This window comes from Anolis carolinensis, chromosome 1 (genome assembly GCF_035594765.1).
Source record: "Anolis carolinensis isolate JA03-04 chromosome 1, rAnoCar3.1.pri, whole genome shotgun sequence".
Taxonomy (NCBI): domain Eukaryota; kingdom Metazoa; phylum Chordata; class Lepidosauria; order Squamata; family Dactyloidae; genus Anolis; species Anolis carolinensis.
The window spans coordinates 237947216-237953347 of NC_085841.1; positions in this window are offsets into that span (position 1 = coordinate 237947216).

The following is a 6132-nucleotide window of genomic DNA, read 5'->3' on the forward strand; positions in this document are numbered from 1 at the left end:
AAGCTGCATTTGTTTATTCTACAGTGTAGATCAGGCATGGGCCCTCCAGGAATTGTGGAAGTCCAAAGCACCTGGGAGGCCCAATGTTTGTCCATGCCTGGTTTAGATACAGACATAACAGGCATTGTGGGAGTTGAAGTCCAAAGCACCTGGGAGGCCCAAGTTTGCCCATGCCTGGTTTAGATGCAGACATAACAGGCATTGTGGGAGTTGAAGTCCAAAGCACCTGGGAGGCCCAAGTTTGCCCATGCCTGGTTTAGATGCAGACATAACAGGCATTGTGGGAGTTGAAGTCCAAAGCACCTGGAAGGCCCAGGTTTGCCCATGCCTGGTTTAGATGCAGACATTTCCAAAGGCTGAGAATTTTCATTATTTGTTCTGCTAATAATCCACAGACCCAGTAAAATGTTATTGCACTGGATTGAATTAGGGTGCAGGGCTGTTGCCCGGGGGGGGGGGGGGGTTCATCCCTTCCCCGAACATTTTCAGTTTTATTTTTAAAAACCTGGTTTACTCATTAATTTTAACAAGTTAACCAAATCCCTATGAGTGTCCACTGAAGTTTATCTGTCTTGAGTGTCCACTGAAGTTTACCGATGGAGCCTGATATCTAAATTATTTTGCGTTATGGAAGTCCTGTTCATGATTTGCTAAAAAAAAGTTTCAACCCCTCCCCCCTCCAAAAAATTTTTTTCTGGCAGTGGCCTTGTTAGGGTGCATCTACACCAGTGGTTCCCAACCTTTTTTTTTGACCAGGGACCACTCTCCAACATTAATACCAAAAAGGTTATGAATCAGTTTTTGTTCAACTTTAGATTCAGTTTGGTTATTTACGGTGCTGATTCAGAAAACGGCATTGGATAGACCCACATCAGCTCTAGTTTCTGATACAAAACATATGCCATCCAGTAGTTGCCATCTGCTTGCCTACAGGAAACCATATTAATAATCTAGAGCTGCATTGCAATTTTCTGAATCAGCACCCCAAATAACCCCAGGAATAGGCCGAAAAACAAAGACACCAAGAAATTTCTTTTTTTGTTGGGCTGTGTTATTATTTGTGGATTTTGTTAACACTCACGTAAAAAAAAGAAAGAAAGAAAGAAGGGGAGGGGCTGAGTTTGAAAAAAATACAAAAAGTGGAGTGTGAGACCCAAGAAACTGTCCCTAACGGCTTTAATAACAACAACAACAACAACTTTGGGGGACTATACAGGGTATTACAAGGGGCTGTTTTTCCATTACAACTGCTGTTTGAAAATGGGAGGTGGTAATAATAATAATAATAATAATAACAACAACAACAACAACTTTGGGGGACTCTCCTCTCTCTTGCTCCCTTGCGCAAGCCTTCCAAGGCCAAGAAAGCACTGGCAAGCGCAAGGGCCTTCCTTCCTTCTCCCCTTTCCCTTCTCACCGTCGGGTGAGTCTTCTCCATCAGTGGAGAAAGTGCTGGTGAGGGCAACATGGTGGCATCTCTTTCCTTCTCTCCCTCTCGCGGACCTTATTTTAGGTCTTGCGGCCCACCAGACCAAAAACATCTGGGGACCCCAGATTGAGAACCACTGCCCTATTTGTTCTAGCCATACTGTGTGGAGATTTAGCTCTGATTGCACTAGGGAAAAAGAAGCTTCTCTGTTCACTGCATTCCCGAAAAGGACACACACAAAACACACCTCTGACAATTACTAGAAGTAAGCTTCTAGTAAGCTTCTCACTGTTGTGTGTAGGAATCTTTTTCCAAGGAGCCTTAATGTATATATGCACACCTACATACACTATGTGTAAAGATGACTTAATAAAAGACTATGGATGAAATGGAAAGGAAAATGGTGTTGAATGTCTAACCGATTCGCGTCCTGCCTGTCTTTGTGACTGCATCTTCTCCTATGAACCAACGGGGATTCTGAGATCTACTGGGGAAACTCTCCTCTCACTCTTGCCACGGTCACGGGCATGGTTGGTGGGGAGAAGAGAGAGGGCCTTCTTAGTGGTGGCCCTCTGGCTCTCAAACTCCCTCCGCAGGGAGATTAGACTAGCCCTTATTCTGTCCACCTTCCGTAGGGATTTGAAAACGTGGTTGTTCCAATGTGCTTTTCAAAGTGGTGCGTCCTTGTTCATGAATGCCCACCCCAATTTATCGATAAGATTCTACTCAGCACTTTAACCTAGCCCAGGTCTTATCTTGCACAAGTCTATGCCAGCCCTTTCTGATCTACTTATGCCCTAGTCCTGGTTCTGGTTGTTGAATTTTTTTGTTTTACTTTTAATGAGATTTTTATACCCTGCTGTGTTTTTAATTGTTTTAATTGGATTGTTTATATGTTGTCTTAACTGTGTTTTAGTTGCTTTATTTGTTGTTAGTTCTGGATTTAGTCCCAATTGTAAGCTGCCCCGAGTTCCTTTGGGTAGATGGTTGGAGGGGAATAAAAATAAAATTATTATTATTATTATTATTATTATTATTTCCCAGTCCGATTATAAATATTAAGACATCATGGTATGCTAATAGCCACATTCACTCTTATTCATTTCCCCATATATACAAACATGCCTAGAAGACAAAAGAGTCTTAGGGCCCTTCTACAGTGCCATATAATCCATATTATCAAATCAGATAATCCACATCTGCTTTGAACTGAATTATCTGAGTCTACACTCCCATAGAATCCACCAAAGCAGGTAATCTGGATTTTATACAGCTGTGTAGAAGGGGTCATAGAGCTCCAAAAGCAGTTTGACTAGCCCTCTGACAGTGGCCTGTTATTTCCATCAAATCTACCTTATTTTTGTCTCTTGAGTGCATGATATGAAACAAGTTGTTTTATGGGAGAATACCTTTTTGGGCACTGAAATAAAAACACTTCTAAAGCTCTGCTGTTTTTATGCACTGGCAAATCTGTTTTCCTGACAGATTGGAGATTGCAGGTTATTCAGTCTAACAACTGAAACTATTGCCTAGCGTAATTATATTTGGTTGTATATACTACAAGAGGAGATTCTTTTCTAAAGGGTTTTTTTGGTTCTTCTCTAAAAGGTTATATTCTCTAATAATTCTTACTTTTATGGATTATTTTATGCTGTTCTCTAAGGCCCCTCTAAGTTTGAACTGCATTGTAATGGTCAGTGTAAACTCATATAGTGCAGATTGGACTTCATTGAAGTGGACTATATGAGTCAACAGCAATGGTTCCCAACCTTTGGACCTCCAGGTGTTTTGGACTTCAGCTCCCACGGTTCCTAACAGCCTGATACAGAACAACATTATGGCAAAAATATACATGGTTTCGCCTGCCATTGTAACTTTATAACTCTGTGAATAGGGTAACGAATCTGCTCTAGATTAAAACACTATCCAAGGGCCCCTCTGTACTGCCATATAATGCAGTTGGAAACTGTATTATATGATCAGTAAAGACTCATATAATACAGTTTAACTTCATTGAATTGCATTATATGAGCCTACACTGACCATATAATGCAATCCCATACCGCATAATATGGCAGTGTAAATGGGTCCTTTTACTAACCATTTTACTAACATGAAGCCATCAGTTGTCACTGTTGGTCAGGCATTTCAAGAAAGAGAGAGAATTTGTTTTAGCCGGTAGGCATTAAAATAAGCAAGAAAGGGCTCGGAATGGATCCATGCTTTAAAATGTTTCACTGTGGGAGGAGGTGCCAGGAGATTTGTGTGAAGTCACTTGTTTTACAGTCAATTTCCTTGGTGTTAACGACATGGGTAATTACAGGGCTTCCCTAATTTTTACAGAACACACTCCAAATTTTCCCCTCGGGCTCCTCACATTTACAATATACTGCTTGTTTTACAGACAACCATAAACCAATTGACTTGAAAACAAATCCAAGTGGACGTGTGTTATAGTTATGCAGTTGACCTATCATGGGAAGACTTTCAGTGTTGCTTATAAATACTTCAAACAACATTAAAATGAAAGTAAATATACAGAGCATTTCCCAGATCTAAAGGATTTGGAATCAAAACCCAAGTCAAATATCCTCTAATACATAATATTTACTAAGCCTGCAAGTGATATAAGCAATGGAGTTTGGAAATTTTTAATGTTTTTAACTATAAATAACTGAAATTTCTATATCCGGGAATCTCACAGAACTTAGGAACAAGAAAAAATGATTTCAGCTGTTTATTGAAGGAGGGCAGTATCAAAAGTTTTAATGACTTCATCTGATGGCCTCCTGTTGGTCAGGGACAGCAATTACATGTAGGAAGACTTTGTAGCAAGGCAGATGTTGCTCACTGTCTCTCAGAATGGAAAGGCTATGGAAAAAAAATTAACTTCCTTGCCTATGAAAGTCTTCAGTTAGTCAGGAAGTCTACATGTATTGTATATTTTCTATTGTGTTTGTATATACAGCCAAAAATGCTTTTCCATCATTCTCTGTTTTCCAATCATTGTGGTCCTCAGTGCTGAAAAACAATGGGCAGCACCCTCCTGTGCAATGTTTGTGAGACCAAAGATCTTCTGTAAAGGAAAGGGGTGATCTTTCAAGAAGCTGCCTAGAATTTAACTTCTATCACAATTATAGACCGAATTGTAGCTGTGGATTGCAAGGTAAAATCTTGAAGGTGAAATCTTAAAGCAATTAAAAAAAACCGCAGACTTTGGTCACTATGTATGTTTTGTATGTTTTCTGTTTTCTGTTTTCCTTTTGCAGGTACATTCTATATGGAAATAATTGTGGAAGTGGCTACTATTCATGTGTGAGTCTAGAAATTTTAATTTAAAAATCATTCCAAGAAACTTAGGTTAATTTATCCTCGTGTCCACTGTACTTTAACTGTTGTCAAAAGGGGAAGTATCCTCTTTTCTAAGTAGTGGTTCATCCTGGGAGAACCTAAAAGAAGCACTAACATCCTTTGCTGTCTTTGCTGCTGTGCCGCTTCTGGCCTTTTTAAATGCCTGAGTGGGCAAATAGAAGCGGTAGCAGTTTTTTGATGTTTCATCTTAAAAGAGTGCCAAAGGAGTAGAAAAGGTTAGTGTTTCTTTTAGGTTTTTCCAGGATGGTCTGGGACCCCATCTACACAGATTATCTGTTTTGAATTAGATTATTTGGCAGTATAGACTCATATAATCCAGTTCAAAGCAGATAATCTGGATTTTTATGTCAGTGTAGGAGGGGCCTAAGGCCCTTCCACACTGCTATATAACATCAGATTATCTGTTTTGGATTACGTAGCAGTGTAGACTCATATAGCCCAGTTCAAGATAGATAATCTGGATTATTTCCTTTGATAATCTGGATTATACGGCAGTATAGATCCAGCCTAAATTCTCAGAAAAGCGATGGTTTCCTTGTTGATAAGAGTTAATACTGTAACTTAAGTTTTATCCTTAAAAAAGGAGTGATGGAAGGTCTTTTTGAAACCGTGGAGGGAAAAAGGTAATGGCAGCCAGGGGCAGCTGGTCCTCCCCAACACAGTGACAATACTTTTTCTCCCTTGACTTTCCTACCTGTAGTAAATCCATACTTTTGGCCCCAAAACCTACCTGTGACTTATATGTGAGGACAACTTATATATGAGAAAATATCTGGTAGTTCTGATATCCAGCATTATGGATAACCACTTCCTTTCCTGGGTCCAGCTCTGACTCCCTTTGAAAATGTGCTGCCTTTAGTCTCAACAATACATTATACCAATTTCCAAGCAAAAATTCTACAGGGTTGTTGTATGTTTTCCGGGCTGTATGGCCATGTTCCAGAAGTATTCTCTCCTGACATTTCACCCACATCTATGGCAGACATCCTCAAAGGTTTTGAGGATGCCTGCCATAGATGTGGGTGAAACGTCAGGAGAGAATACTTCTGGAACATGGCCATACAGCCTGGAAAACGTACAACAACCCTGTGACCCCGGCCATGAAAGCCTTTGGCAACACAAGAAAATTCTGCATTCTTTAAAAGGGAGGAAAAGCAGCTTGCATATTTTAAGTACTTCTCAGGTGAAAAATACTGTAACTCCTACAGTCAGTGTTAAATTGTGACACAGAGAATAAGCGCTCTGTCAATCATAGTGAAATTGAATAAATATGTACTGCATTAATAATTATTCTAGTTTAAGAAGCAGATGTGGCTGAAAATGAACCTGGC